This window comes from Tamandua tetradactyla, chromosome 12 (assembly GCF_023851605.1).
Source record: "Tamandua tetradactyla isolate mTamTet1 chromosome 12, mTamTet1.pri, whole genome shotgun sequence".
Taxonomy (NCBI): Eukaryota; Metazoa; Chordata; class Mammalia; order Pilosa; family Myrmecophagidae; genus Tamandua; species Tamandua tetradactyla.
In genome coordinates this window covers 22,435,132-22,448,274 of record NC_135338.1, presented here as the reverse complement: position 1 = coordinate 22,448,274, position 13,143 = coordinate 22,435,132, and the positions used below count along the sequence as shown (strand labels likewise).

The 13,143-nt window shown below is 44.5% G+C and overlaps 1 long non-coding RNA gene across 1 annotated transcript; it reads right to left on the bottom strand.

Moving 5' to 3' along the window:
- Positions 1–288: 288 nt before the first annotated feature.
- On the bottom strand, positions 289–12,733 carry LOC143651262 (uncharacterized). The gene is made up of 4 exons (XR_013159938.1): positions 12,673–12,733; positions 5,275–5,359; positions 482–957; positions 289–448 (listed from the first exon to the last, which is right to left on the bottom strand). It is a non-coding gene; the product is annotated as an uncharacterized LOC143651262 (long non-coding RNA).
- Positions 12,734–13,143: the final 410 nt, after the last annotated feature.

The window sequence follows — 13,143 nt, the reverse complement described above, 5'->3', positions numbered from 1 at the left end:
AAAAGCTGGTGATCATAGAAGCTGGTACATAATGTCCTGTCACAAAGCCATTTTGGCGGTAGTATCTGTGCAATAGGCCCTCTGATAGACAGGAAGTTGGGTCTTCTGTAACATATGCAAAACTGTGGGCCAGTCACGGGGTTCACCTTCTCATAGAATCGTACAGACTGTGACTTCTTTGAAAAGGGCTTAGGTGTACTCTCTTTATTTTCCCCAAAACTGATCAGTTAAGAGCTGACCAACTCAAATATTTATATTTTCTTTTTCACAGCCCAGCCTGAAGCCCAATGTGCCAATTTGATTTGCACAACTTATGTCTAGCTGATGATGGCAGACTGAGACAAATAACATCTTTTCAGAACTGAAAATGACTCAGTTTTTCTTTCTTCCCTATGCCTCCCTCTAATCACAAGGCAATGTCTTCAAAAGCAGGGGGTTGGGCAGATAGCTGTTTCCTTAGGGGAGAGGAACTCTACCCCACCCATCCCGTAGGCTTCTGTTATTGTCCTCAGACCACTGGGAAGGAACTAAGACATTATTTCATTTGATCAGACTTATTTATAAATAGCAAAATCACTTACTGCTTCACTGCAGCTTGCAATATTGATATGAGTGAATTAAAGTAAATGCCTATTAGAGAAAGAAGGGGAGTGAATTTTAATGTTGCATACTGCAGACCCTCCTTCGGAATCTTCTTACATCATGACCATGGTTTAGGCATTAGAGAAACTGTTTTGGGACTTGCAGGTTTTGGACAGACCAGGACGGGGGCACCTGGGCCTCACGATGGCCTGCCCTGCCCCACACCCTCCCCTTTCTGAGCCTGAAGTTAGCAGGTTTCCACACGTTGAGCTTTATCCTGGATTCCAATGGAAGAAAAGTGCCCCCTTCTGTGGAGACATGCTCTGTCCTTGATGGGAATGGCTCCATCACCAGTTACCAGTGTTTGAGAAGATTCTAGGAGAGAAGAGGAGAGAAAAATATCATGTGCATAAGTAGGGGTAGGGGAGGAGAGAGAGAGAGAGAAATAAAGAAAACATACTCAGTCCTAGGCTCTACTGTCACTAAGCTGAAGCCACACCCTCCCTTCCTTGCCCCAGAAACCTGAAAAGCCGTTGGTTTCATTAACTGGTCTGATCCCGGCCTTGCCCCGACTGACTTTATTCCAGCTTTATGTTTGGCCTCTAGTGACTCTGAAGGAGTAACTGCATCTTCCTGGGCCCTGTGTGTACACACACACACACACACACACACACACACACAAACACACACCCTCCTCATACTTCCCTATTAACATAGACTTCTCCTGCTTTGTGAGACTGTGTAGTGTCACTGTGGGGAAAAGAAGAGAGGAGAAGAAAATTCTCTCAGAAGGTCTATGAATCTGCAAATAGGCTATTGAGAAAGTTTTATTAAAATAATTTCAGACTTACATAAAAGCACAAGATACTTTTTACAGAAATGTATGAAAAGTATGAAGAAATCCTGTATACACTTCACCTCATTTTCTTCTTTCTCTCTCTCTATGTATATACCCATGTTTTTCTGAACTGTTTGAGCAGATACGATGCTCCTTCCCCCTAAATATCTGAGTGTGTATTTCCTAAAAAATACATTATCTTTCATAACCCCAATACATTACTAAAACTATAAAATTAATATTGATATAATACTATTAGCTAAACTACATCTCTTTTCAACTTTTGGCAATTTTTCTCATAGTGTTCTTTATAGCAAAAGAGAAAAAAGTTTTATCTAAAATCCAATCCAGAATCACATGATGTCATGTCTCTTTAGGTTCCTTAAATTAGAATAGTTCTTTAGTCTTCCTTGGTCTTTAATGATGGGTTGACAGTTTTGAAGATTATGGGCCATTTATTTAATAGAATGCTCCTCATTTGGGGCTTACCTGATACATTTGTACATTTTCAGCAGGAACACCACATAAATATTAGTGTGTCCTTTTTCATGTATCATAGCAGAAGATGCATGATATTGATTTGTCCCATTTGCCCGTTAACTTTGTCACGTGCTTCAGGTGGGGTCTGTCCAGTGTCTCCTCTGGAAAATTGCTATCTTTCTTTTTGATATATTAAGTACTTTGTGAGGAGATACTTTGAGATTGTGTAAATGAACTATTTCTCATCAAATTTTACCCACTAGTTTTATTATCGATTGATAATTACTTTTACTGTTTTTTTTAATTCTTTTTTTAAAATAAATTTTATTTAAAAATTTCCAAAAGTTACAATTCTTGCCTGATCAATTATTACTATGAAGGTTGCCAAATGGTGATTTTCTAATTCCATCATTTCTTCTACATATATTTTTGGAATTTTAAGGGAGAGCTGTTTTTATTTACTTTTCCTCAATTTATTTGTTTAGATCACTACGGACTTATATTTTCTTATTTTATTCAATGGATTGTAAACCACTACTCTCATTATTTCTTTTGGAGATCAGATTGCACCAACTTTGGCCAGTGGGAACTCCATCCAGCTGCCTACTTTTCCCTTTGACCTGTCTTGTGAGGGCTGTTTTTGAAAGAGCATTCTCCAGAAGTCTGGTCCAGAATATTTCTCCAAATTATGGAAACTTAAACAGCATTCCAGAATCCCATTTTTTTTCACATACTTGTATATTCATCACTATGATAATTTCTCAGGACATTTACATCACTCCAGAAAAAGAAATAAAAAGAAAAAACTCATATATACCATATCCCTTACCCCTCCCTCTCATTGACCACTAGTATTTCCCTCTACCCAATTTATTTTAACATTTGTTCCCCCCATTATTTATTTATTTTTAATCTATATTTTTCACTCATCTGTCCATACTATAGATAAAAGGAGCATCAGAACAAGGTTTTCACAATCACACAGTTACTTTGTGAAAGTTATACATTATACAATCATCTTAAAGAAACATGGCTACTGGAACACAGCTCTACAGTTTCAGGTTCTTTCCTCTAGCCTCTCTAATACACCTTAAACTAAAAAGGGGATATCTATATAATGTGTAAGAATAACCTCCAGGATAACCTCTCAACTCTATCTGAAATCTCTCAGCCACTGCCACTTTATTTGTCTCATTTCTCTCTTCCCTTTTTCAGTCGAGAAGGTTTTCTCAATTCCTTGATGCTGAGTCCCAGCTCATTCTAGGATTTCTGTCCCATGTTGCCAGGGAGGTTTATATCCCGGGGAGTCATGGCCCATGTAGAGAGGGGGAGGGCAGTGAGTTTGTCTGCCCTGTTGGCTGAGAGATAGACTACATTTGAGCAACAAAAGAGGTTCTCTGGGGGTGACTCTTAGGCCTAATTTTAAGCAGGCTTAGCCTATCCTTTGTGGGGATAGGTACCATATAAACAAACTCCAAGATTGAGGGCTCAGCCTATTGATTTTGTTGTCCTCACTGCTTGCAAGAATATCAGGCCTTCTCCAAATGGGAAACTGAATTTCCCTCTTTCTCACCATTCCCCCAAGGGGACTTTGCAAATACGTTTTTATTCACTGTTCAAATCCTTCTGGGATTTACTGAGGCATCACTCTGGACAAACCTACAAAATCTCATGTCCTACTCAAGAGTCCATGTACTTATGGTGCTCAGTTATATTAGGAGATGCACTAGTCAAAATATAAATTTTATACCAAATAAACATTTTTTGCTTTAGTCTCACACATATGTTAAAAGTTTTAAAATATGAATTACCATCTATTTTCAACACCCTGCAATATTGACATTTCTTTGTTCTTCCTCATGCAAAAACATTTTTAAATTTGTACATTTAGTCACTATCATTGTACACTCTAGGCATTCCTAGATTATACCATCTCAGTCTTTACTGTCTATCTTTTCTTCTGATTTCATTTATGCCCTCAGCCCTCCTCTTTCTATCATTCTCACATTCAGCTTCATTGAGTGCACTAACATTACTGTATTACAGTTAGGTAGTATTGTGCTATCCATTTCTGAATTTTTACAATCAGTCCTGTTGCACAGTCTGTCCCTTCAGCTCCAATTACCCAATATCTATGCTATTTCTATCTCCTAATGGTCTATGTTCTTAATTGAAATTCTCCTAGTTCATTCATTTATATTAGCAGAATCTCATTTTTAACATACGATAAAACACACATCATAGGCCAATGAATGTTAAAGTTCCAATTGAATGATAATTTTATTTACATGCATTTCATTGTCTTCTCTCTCATAATTACCAGACTCATTTTGTAAGTCAAGGCATGAGTCCCTCCTCCCTCTCTTGACCCTGACCTGAGGCCAGTCCATTTCATGGTAGATGCACTGAGGAAATAGCAGGGGAAAGAGAAGAGTGGAGAGGTTGGGAGAAAGAGGAAGAAAGGGAGGAAAGAGGAGGAAGAGGAAGAAGGAAAGGACTCCTCTCCTTTCCTCATTTGTTGAGCTAGATCTGGCATACCCCCATTCACACTGCCCCCTCCAGGAAGCCAGCCCCTGCTGCTGTTGGCGTTCATGTAGGATATTCTGTAGGATATTTGGGTAGGATACTTTGTCAGAGTCACCTGCACCTCAGAAATGGGGCTGGGGAGACCGTCTGGGCTGTATTGAAAGAACTCAGATTTCGTCGCCTCAGAAACACCACTGGAAGGGATGGAGGAGAGAAAACCCTGGGTCTGTGATGTCCTCATCACTCACCCCCATGGGACTCACACCACAGCCTGGAGGAGCTTCCGGCAGAATTGAGTGCCGGGGAAAGCCTGTAATAAATCATCCCTGTCTTTACTAGTCGGGGTTGCTATGGCAATAGGAATATACTGTAGGTTTTGAAGGATGTAATTTTCTGTGATTCACTGTATATTTTTAGCCATTTTTCTTCCTGTATTATCTCCCTGTGGCAATTGCCTATTAATGATGCTGTGCACCAAGCCTGGACTAAATGGTCTGTTCTCGGAAGCGATGAAAACCCTGGAGATCAGTAAGTACAAGAGTGTTATGACCCACGGACTTACGAGTAACCTGGCGGAATAACCAGGTTGGCTCAAGACATGGCTTCTTTAGTGTGCACCATGCCACGTCTAAGGGAAAAGAGTAAAGAGGAATGGAAGACCTCGGAAAAGTGGCAATGAGTTGCTTGGAGTGGGAAACTGAGTCACACCACTCACTGCAGTTAATGACTTCAAATGACGTCAAGGGCAGGCCACAGGAGTTAGAAATAAGCATCCTGAGCAAGGGAAATTATGACCCAGGTTTCTAACCAAGGAACTGTAGAAATATACTAACCTTCTTTTAACTTACCTCATCTTGTTATTCTTCCCCTCTTTCCTTCCTTCTTTCTTCTTTCTGTCCTTCCTTTAATTTTTTTTTTTTTTGGTCATAAAATCTTGGGGAGAGAGTGAAAACAGGTGAAAACTGAATGGTTCTACATTGCTAGCTGTTAATAGTTCTATCAGGAATCTTCATTTCAAGCAACAGAAAACTCAGCCTAAGCTGCTGAAGTAGAAAGAGAACCTACTTTCTTATAACTGAAAAGCTCTCAGATACGCACTAATCTTGGGCACAGCTGTATTAAAGAGGCCAGACAACATCAGCAAGATCTGGCTTCTCTGTTGCCTCATTAAGTTCTACTGATGTTTGGTGCTTCCGCTGTAATAACAGAAAACTCAGAAAAGTCCAGGCTCTTTCTTCATTTCTGCTCTACTATCTGCAAGGCACAGGAGGACTGCTCCAGTTCCAGCATTCAAGGCAGAAAAAAGAGGTTAACGGCATCTGATTCTTTTATTTAGAAAAGGAAATCCTTTCCCAAAGTCTGCAGCTGACTTCTGCATCCAAGTCATTGGTCACAACAGGGTCACACGGCCACGCCAGCCACTGAGGAGGCAGGAAAGCATGTAATTGTTTTAGTCCAGCCTCTGAAGCACAGGCGAGCATGGTACTCAGGGATGGGACAGGCAATAACAAACACATCCAAAATTACATTGGCATGAGATAGAAGGCTTTTCTTTTTCTACCTCACATGAAGTCAAAGAATAGCCATCTCGGGACTGTTCACCACCGGGCCCAGCTGGCTTCTGCACTGTGGCCATTTCTCAGCCAGCAGGAGAGAAAGTTGAGAAGGGGAAGCAGCTTCCTTTCAAGGATGCGATCCAGAATTTACGCTCATCACTTCTGCTCACATCCTATTGGCCAGAACCAAGTCACATGGTTCTACTTAGCCATAGGGGAGGCTGGGAAACGTAGTATTTGGGTAGCCACATGCTGAGCTAAAACTTGGGTGGTCCTAACACCAACATGGAGAAAAGGAGGGTGTTGTGGGACAATAAGCAGTCTCCTCCAGACCACTCACGGGAGAAAGGGTTTGAATGGGTATTGGATTCGCTGGCCACCCGGTTTTGCCACTGCCTCATTTTCAGAGAGGTTCATCCACGTGGAGGTTCAGCCTCACCCAAGCGCGTCGGAAACAGAGGCCAATGCAGCTGCCCTGGCCACTCTTACCATGCTCCCATGATTCTGACTGGATCATCTGCCTATCGCTGAGCCGAGAGGATATAATGCAATGCTCTGATTGGTCAGACCTGGGTCGCCTGCTCCACCAAATCACCAAGAACTTTCTGAGGCTCAGTCTGCTCATCATAAACTAGAACCTGCCACCCAGGGTCGGTGGGAGGCTGCCACTGGTGGCCACTGTCTATAAGAACATCCTCACTTGGCTTACCTAAGTGCTCATGCTCAGACGCACACTAATATCATTTTAAAGGGTAAGAACTCTAAACATCAAAGTAAGGAAGAGGTTGTTGGGTGGCCAGCCTACATCTCATCTCATAAAACACCTTAAAGTAAAAATAATACTCATTCAGCACTTGCTATGCACCTTGAACTGTGCTAAGCACTTTATACACATTCTATCATGTAACTCTCATAATTACTCCATGGGGGGGAGGGGTGGGAACGCTTTCATTGAATATAAGCTAATAAGGAAAATTAGCTTGGAAAAATAAAGGACCTTGCCTGAGGTCACAGCCAGCGCAGCGAGAGAGGTACAAACCCAGGACTAACTCTGAACCCCTGTACTCTGCTCCCAATTATTGTGTTAAAAAAATAAGTTAAACCACACATTTCTGGAGTCATGAAAAATATCTTGCTGATTGTAGCAGTCATGGGAGAGCTCAGATCTCCCTTTGAGAGAGAATCTGTTTTAAGGAGTGCAGTTGTTTAATAACGGCTTCAGCTGTGCCATCTTTGGGAGCCCCACCCCCCCAACACACACACACACACACACACACACGCGCGCGCGCGTATTCACACTGACTCCTCCCTCTTCCAGGGTGCAGCAGGGGAGTGGCCACTCCTGCCCACTGGGGACTCTTCCCATAAATAACCTTTGCTCTGGGACTCCCATCAGCCCAGCCAGGACTTTCTTGGGGCTTCACTATAGGCTCTACCCACCAAATCTCTGCTCTCCTCTCCTTGGACAAACATCAGGCTTGTAATGTTGCCTGAAGTCTCTACTCACCTCCCACTCCCTTACCCTTTATCCTTCGTAGGTGCTTTTCCCAATATGTGCATTGAGCATCTAATTCCATCCTGGCGTCTGTTTGTCAGAGGCAGCAGATGACTCAGTTCTTGTGCCTGTCCTGATTCCCTGCATGGACTATCCCACAGACATGCCTGTTTCTAAGAGTTTCTTGAATACTAAATAGCAAGTGAGCAATGACAATAATAATTCAAAATTTGGGGGTAGGAGGATTCAATGTAGGCCAGTAGGAAGCTCCTGGCTTAGCTTTTAGAAAGTCAAGCCTCCACCTCTGAGAAGAGAGGAGAGGACAGCAGCCACTGCTGATTGGCAGTGCCAGTTCACAGGTGAAATCGGCCACCATGGGTGTGTTGAAGGGGAGGGTGGGAAACCTTGGAAATTTGCCTGGAGCCACGTAACAGGATTGCAGATAGATTCCACTTATCCCAATTCTCCATCCAGAAGCTTCCAAAACTGCTTAGGAAAGAAATTGATACTTTACAGAAAGAGCAAAGACTGCTACATAACTCAGCCAATGATCAGAAAATGATCAACAGAGCATAATACATTGATTTTAGATGAGGAAATGGGATCCCTCTTGTGCCCCATGCGAACCCCAACCCTGCGCCGGGGCTGCCCTACCCCACCAACCCCAACCTTAGGGCATACACCAGTGATTGCTAACGGTAGCTCCATAGTGTATCGGAGTAGATCCCCATGGTGTTTGTTTTTTTCATTAAAACAAGTCTGTTGATGAGATTTATCAGTTTGGACATTTTGCATAAAAATTTAGAGTTCTTGCTTCTTTTGAAATATCAGAAAATCAGACAACACTAAGCCTGTATATCATATCCACTTCCTGCCTCGGATGGGGCCTGAATCTCCACTACTCCTGCCTTACAGCTGCTGGTGCTTCAGGAGTCGTGCTCATAACACCGGGTTTAGGCCACAAGGACAGTAAACCTACTGGATTGGAGCACTCAGATTTGGATAGCGAGGCCTGGGCAGCACTCAGCTGAGGTTAACCATGAGCTCTCCAAGAAACATGAGTTACTAAGCAAACTGATAGGATAAATAGGATGTCAAGAGGGAAAGTTTTTGGGTTCTTTCTGGTGCCTGCCTATGAAAAAAATAAGGGGGGGTGGGATTTAAAACAAAGTAGTTTCAAAGCCCTCAAGCAGTAGTGTGGGGATTATTAGCACAGCTGAAAGCTTTTTTTCTCCTCCTCAGGAGGAGAGCTGGGGTGGGCTCGGTGGCCAGAGGCAGAGATCCCCAATGAGAAGTTGTGTGACCTTGAGCAGATTCCTTTACCCGTAGAGTCAGGTGCCCGCATTGTAACAATAATAAATAAGAGCTAGCCTGTAAGGAGTGCCAGTGAGGTGCAAAGCAGGCTAAGTGCTTTGTGTGCATCCTCTTTTAATTTCACATGCAGCCTGTAGGATGAGTACTGTTATCATCCCCATTTGACAGAGGAGGCAACGAAAGCACAGGAAGCTTTTCTGATCTGTCCAAGGTCAGCGAGTCAGTAAGTAATGGAGCCAAGATCTGTTGTGGCAATTAAATAAGACATGTAGGCCAAGTGCTTTCTGAAATCCGTAAAGTGCTACAGAAATGTTTACTACTATCCCTTGAGATTGCAATTTTTTTTTCAAAATTGATGCTCTCCCTAAAAATCACCAAGTCAGTTTGGCCTCTTCCCAATTCATTCAAAGTGGTTTTTTTTTCTTTCTTTCTTTAAAGGAAAGAGTAGAAATGGGAGCTGTAACTCAGACACACAATCAGTCCTGTAGTGCCCTCTGCTGACAAAAGGAAAAATTACCAAATTCTAATAGGTGATAATGATTCCATCAGCCCCTTTGAACTACCGTTTCTGGGGCACCTACTTTGTTCTGGGCAGTGTGCTAGCTGCCACACGGTCTAAAGAAGCTTGGAATGGAGGGCACAGGAGGTCCCTTTCTAGCCAAGCTGCCCTCTGTGATTTAGGTATAGGAAAGAAAAAAACAGAAAGCCACAGGCAAGGGTGAACCCACTCCTTTCATGGAACCATAGAAAGGACGCCAAGCCAGGCACTGTTGTTATTACCCCCCCTCAAAAAGTTACAGCAGGGCAGGCCACGGTGGCTCAGCTGGCAGAGTTCTCACCTGCCATGCTGGAGACCCGGGTTTGATTCCCGGTGCCTGCCCATGCAAAAAACAAAAAAAAAAGGTCACAGTGAAGCCCAAACCACAATACAGAAAGGGCACTGCTGCCCAGACGTACACCAGTGTTAAACAACCACCTCTTTGGCAGAAGAAACCCTGATTTGTACTGCTTATCAATTCCCACGGTGTAAATACTCCCATTATGACCAATTTCTAATTACCAATTTGATGACACAGAACATTCCTGAAAACTTAACAGTTGGCTCTCACAAGCCTTTAGGAGCAGGCCCCAACTCACCACTTATTCTATCTCTAGACAAAAAAAACAATCACTTTTCACCTTCCTTCCCAATCGACCGGTCTCAAGAATTCTTCCACCGGATGCACGTACAGAAGCAGAGACAGATCAGCCTTTCCCCAGCAAGGCTGGCCCCAAACAGAGAAAGGAATGCCATCTGGAGCCTCCCCCGAGCATCCTCAGGTGCCTATGGACAAATGTCCAGGAAAGAAGGGCTGCCCAGAACACTGTGGCACGTCTTGGAGAGAGAACCTCCTGTGATGTCCTCTTCCCTCGCTTCATCTGAGAACTCCTTCCCCAGATCTCCACAGATGTGGTTCAGAGGCCCTCCTCAGCCCAGAAGTCCCCACCCCAGCAGGCACCCCCATCCCTGGACCATGGGCCTCTCACTTAGCCCTGCTCAAAAGGAACGGGAGTCCAACTGGGCCCCAGGAAAGGAGGAATGTGGGCCATGGGACTTGGGGGAGCAGTTCCCAATTGTCTCCCACTAGACAGCTGAGCCAGGCAGAGCAAAACCCAGCCAGCAGGAACCTGGGGGGGATTCATCTTCCTGAGGGTGTGCTTTCTACCCAGTCTGGAAAGTCTGGGGACCCACCAGATAACATCAGAAATATGACAACCCAGTCATCTAAACAGCGTCCACCAAACTTCTGCCTCCCCCAACTTGCCTTGTGCTTTCCTTCTACAGCCTCAACCCACTTCTCCCAAGACAGCTGTTCTCCTGATCCTAACAGAAGATGAACTCTTTAGTGAGAAGACGGATTCCACTTCTGGTTCAGCAACTTGTGGGCCCTTGAGAAAGTTTCTAAACCTTCTGAGGCTTGTCTCTTGAAACCTCGATGAAATAATCAGAGTGCTGTTGAGAGGACTCAGTTAGAATGCATGTGAAATGAACTCTATAAATCAGAGTGATATATAAATGTTTACTATTTTTTTCTTCCTAAAAGGAATACTCAAAAGAGGTATTTACAATGGTTTTCTTTTTTTTTTTTTTTTTTTTTTTGTCTTTTTATAAAAGGAACATGTAATCTTGGGGTAAATTTTGAAAAGTACATTCAAGTATAGAGAAAATAAAAATCACCCAGCATTTACCACCATCCACATCTGATGTGTTTTTCTCAGGTCTTATATACATGTAGACATAATCCTATTTTAATAGGAAGGATAAGGAAAAGTCAAGGGTAGAGGTTTCTCTCTTCACCAAGAGGCCATGAGTCTGTCCAAACAAACCACAGACCTAACAGCAGCATTTCTCTCACCCTGCTGGTAGGAAAGATGGCAGAGTGGGTTTCCCATTCTAAAGCACAAAAACAAGGCTCAGCGTGGTCTCCTGGGTCCCCGGGGAAGGAGATGCTGGAGATAGAATCAGTTCCTCCTGATGGAAGCTTTCGAACTTTTGCGAAAGACAGCACGCCCTTGTGGATCGATCTGTCTGCCTACTCTAGGTCATAAAATAAGCTTTTTACACCCAAAGGTGGGAAACTTTTTGCTGCAGTCATATCATGAAAATGCTCATTGTTAGGCCCTTTTAAATGTGGAACTGAATATGTCGCAGGAAATACTTTTGAAAATCACACCTTTTTCTGTGGCTGGTTTATGAATCGACGGGGTACTCATGCAGAACATAAATGCAAATTTGTTCCGTTGGATTCTCTTGGTATCTGACATAATGTCCTCTGACCATCAATGTTATCAAGACCATCCCTTGTTTCCGCCCAAGAAAACAGGCATTTCTTGACTGTTATCAATTGCCTGGGTCTCTAGTCAGCCCTGACCTTTCCAATACCCCACGCTGACCAGGTGTGGGGGCTAAAACTCTAAGTCTCTGAACTCTTGGGAGGGGTAGCAGGAGCTCACACGAGCTCAAAGCAGGACCCCCACCCCCACCACACATAGAGCCTCCATTCCCGGGGGCAGAAGGCAGGGCAGAGACAAGAGCTCTGAGCCTTGAGACCACCGGGATAATTTAAGTTCTCCAGAAGTCACCACCAGAAACCCAGGGTGTCTGGCTTAGCCCTCATCCCTGTTTCTCTTCTCCCTAAGCCTCAGATGTCACCTTTCAGTGAGGCCTTCCCTGGAAAACCCTCCCACCATTCCCGAACCAGTTCCCTGCTTTATTTTTCTCTATAGCAGCTTTCATACTACATATTTCTCTTCTTTGTTTTGCTTATTTGCCAGCCATTAATATGTTTCTCAAAAGCAGGGATCTTTTTTCATTTTGCTCATGGCTGTCTTTCAGATCCTGGAACAGAATGGGTGATGAGAGAGAGAGATTGAATGCAAAGTTTGTCTTCTATGAAGAAAAGTTTTGGCAAAGCACTTCTTCCAAATTCTCTTGTGATGTGACTTGTGACTAAGACAATGCTACCCTGACAACTTCTTAGGGTCCTTCCTGACCCTCAAGAGATCAGACTTCCTGCCCTTCCCCCAAACCGCAAACCCCAGCCCTGGGAGCAGCCAGAGCTCTATGGGCCTCAGGTACCGGATTCCTTCAGTCCTCAGAAATAGGCCTGATGAGCACTGCCCCCGTCCTTGCAGGGCCAGCCCAGAAGTTAGTGCAAAGCACATTTCAAAAATCCTGATCTGGCAAATGAGGAGCCAGCTCCTGCAGATTTCCTTTTCCCACCTGAACACTCTCCTCCCCCAGTTACAGGGCGCTTTGAAGGAAAAGTTACAAAAACGGTGAGAAGCGGCCTTTTGATTGGGAAACCGCGAGGAGTCAAAAGCCAAAAAGCTCAGATTACCTGCAGGGGAAGGTCTGCGAGGCCACAGCCCATGATTTCAGTTCTGAGGAGCCGAGGAAAGTGAAACTGAACCTTTTCATTTCTCTGGCCCCGAAAGCCCCGGCTGCGGCAAACCCGCGCGCCTGCCTCAAGGAGAGGATGTGCCACCTGCTGCACCCGCCTCGAATGCTTCCGAGACCCAGGGTCGCAGAGGGCGGCCGCAGCTTGAGCCACGACTGTGTCACCGGCTGCTTGGGCACCCTCTTTTCTGCCCCCAGCCCTTCCAGGCCAAAGCTCCAGTGGGCAGCGGGGAAGCATGACGGGCATCGCCAGGGGGGCTGCTGGAGCTGGAGGAGACACGGGGCGTCAGAGGCACCCGTTGCTGGGGAGGATCGCGAGCCGGCGCTCTGGGGGGTTCGCCTCGGGTACTGACCAGAGTGCGGATCCCCGCTCACGGGGCCGGGCATGGGAGCCGGCCCGACACGCGGTGGG